Genomic DNA, 2,500 nt, shown 5'->3' with positions numbered 1-2,500 from the left:
AGGTCCAGGTCCATGCCCGATGTGAGTAGCAGCAGGGCCAGCGCGCCCAGGAGCACATCTTTTTCGACCGTAAAGGAGAGAGGAGGCCGACTCTCTGCCTCGGCTAAATGGAGAGGGAATTTCAGAAGGGCCAGGGCACAAGCATGGACCTTTTTCAGCTGTAAGGGAGGCAAGAGCAAGGTGTGATGTAGGTCCCCGGGGCCTGCTGGAGGTCCAGGTCCATGCCCGATGTGAGTAGCAGCAGGGCCAGCGCGCCCAGGAGCACATCTTTTTCGACCGTAAAGGGAGACAGGAGGCCGACTCACTGCCTCGGCTAAATGGAGAGGGAATTTCAGAAGGGCCAGGGCACAAGCATGGACCTTTTTCAGCTGTAAGGGAGGCAAGAGCAAGGTGTGATGTAGGTCCCCGGGGCCTGCTGGAGGTCCAGGTCCATGCCCGATGTGAGTAGCAGCAGGGCCAGCGCGCCCAGGAGCACATCTTTTTCGACCGTAAAGGGAGACAGGAGGCCGACTCACTGCCTCGGCTAAATGGAGAGGGAATTTCAGCAGGGCCAGGGCACAGGCATGGACCTTTTTCAGCTGTAAGGGAGGCAAGAGCAAGGTGTGATGTAGGTCCCCGGGGCCTGCTGGAGGTCCAGGTCCATGCCCGATGTGAGTAGCAGCAGGGCCAGCGCGCCCAGGAGCACATCTTTTTCGACCGTAAAGGGAGACAGGAGGCCGACTCACTGCCTCGGCTAAATGGAGAGGGAATTTCAGCAGGGCCAGTGCACAAGCATGGACCTTTTTCAGCTGTAAGGGAGGCAAGAGCAAGGTGTGATGTAGGTCCCCGGGGCCTGCTGGAGGTCCAGGTCCATGCCCGATGTGAGTAGCAGCAGGGCCAGCGCGCCCAGGAGCACATCTTTTTCGACCGTAAAGGGAGACAGGAGGCCGACTCACTGCCTCGGCTAAATGGAGAGGGAATTTCAGCAGGGCCAGTGCACAAGCATGGACCTTTTTCAGCTGTAAGGGAGGCAAGAGCAAGGTGTGATGTAGGTCCCCGGGGCCTGCTGGAGGTCCAGGTCCATGCCCGATGTGAGTAGCAGCAGGGCCAGCGCGCCCAGGAGCACATCTTTTTCGACCGTAAAGGAGAGAGGAGGCCGACTCTCTGCCTCGGCTAAATGGAGAGGGAATTTCAGCAGGGCCAGGGCACAGGCATGGACCTTTTTCAGCTGTAAGGGAGGCAAGAGCAAGGTGTGATGTAGGTCCCCGGGGCCTGCTGGAGGTCCAGGTCCATGCCCGATGTGAGTAGCAGCAGGGCCAGCGCGCCCAGGAGCACATCTTTTTCGACCGTAAAGGGAGACAGGAGGCCGACTCACTGCCTCGGCTAAATGGAGAGGGAATTTCAGAAGGGCCAGGGCACAAGCATGGACCTTTTTCAGCTGTAAGGGAGGCAAGAGCAAGGTGTGATGTAGGTCCCCGGGGCCTGCTGGAGGTCCAGGTCCATGCCCGATGTGAGTAGCAGCAGGGCCAGCGCGCCCAGGAGCACATCTTTTTCGACCGTGAAGGAGACAGGAGGCCGACTCACTGCCTCGGCTAAATGGAGAGGGAATTTCAGAAGGGCCAGGGCACAAGCATGGACCTTTTTCAGCTGTAAGGGAGGCAAGAGCAAGGTGTGATGTAGGTCCCCGGGGCCTGCTGGAGGTCCAGGTCCATGCCCGATGTGAGTAGCAGCAGGGCCAGCGCGCCCAGGAGCACATCTTTTTCGGCCGTAAAGGGAGACAGGAGGCCGACTCACTGCCTCGGCTAAATGGAGAGGGAATTTCAGCAGGGCCAGGGCACAGGCATGGACCTTTTTCAGCTGTAAGGGAGGCAAGAGCAAGGTGCGATGTAGGTCCCCGGGGCCTGTTGTCGTACCATAGGCACGAGTGGTGTGTGTGTGTGGCAAAGAGTTTCTGCGCAGTGTACCAGGGGCACGGGGAAAGGTTGTTGTACCATAGGCACGAGAAAAGTTGTCGTACCATAGGCACGAGAAAAGTTGTCGTACCATAGGCACGAGGAGAGTTTGTGTGGCAAAGTGCTACTGAGCGGTGTACCAGGGGCACGGCGAAAAGTTGTTGTACCATAGGCACGAGGAGAGTTTGTGTGGCAAAGTGCTACTGAGCGGTGTACCAGGGGCACGGCGAAATGTTGTTGTACCATAGGCACGAGGAGAGTTTGTGTGGCAAAGTGCTACTGAGCGGTGTACCAGGGGCACGGCGAAAAGTTGTTGTACCATAGGCACGAGAAAAGTTGTTGTACCATAGGCACGAGAAAAGCTGTCGTACCAGGGGCACGGAGGAAAGTTGTTGTACCATAGGCACGAGAAAAGTTGTCGTACCATAGGCACGAGGAGAGTTTGTGTGGCAAAGTGCTACTGAGCGGTGTACCAGGGGCACGGCGAAAAGTTGTTGTACCATAGGCACGAGAAAAGTTGTTGTACCATAGGCACGAGAAAAGCTGTCGTACCAGGGGCACGGAGGAAA

The sequence above is a fragment of the Copadichromis virginalis genome, linkage group LG18 (genome assembly GCF_057382275.1).
Source record: "Copadichromis virginalis isolate Kocher_CV1m ecotype Utaka linkage group LG18, C_Virginalis_male_GT1.1, whole genome shotgun sequence".
In the NCBI taxonomy this organism is placed as follows: Eukaryota; Metazoa; Chordata; class Actinopteri; order Cichliformes; family Cichlidae; genus Copadichromis; species Copadichromis virginalis.
The sequence above is the reverse complement of the archived record's forward strand: the minus strand, read 5'-3'. Positions refer to the sequence as shown.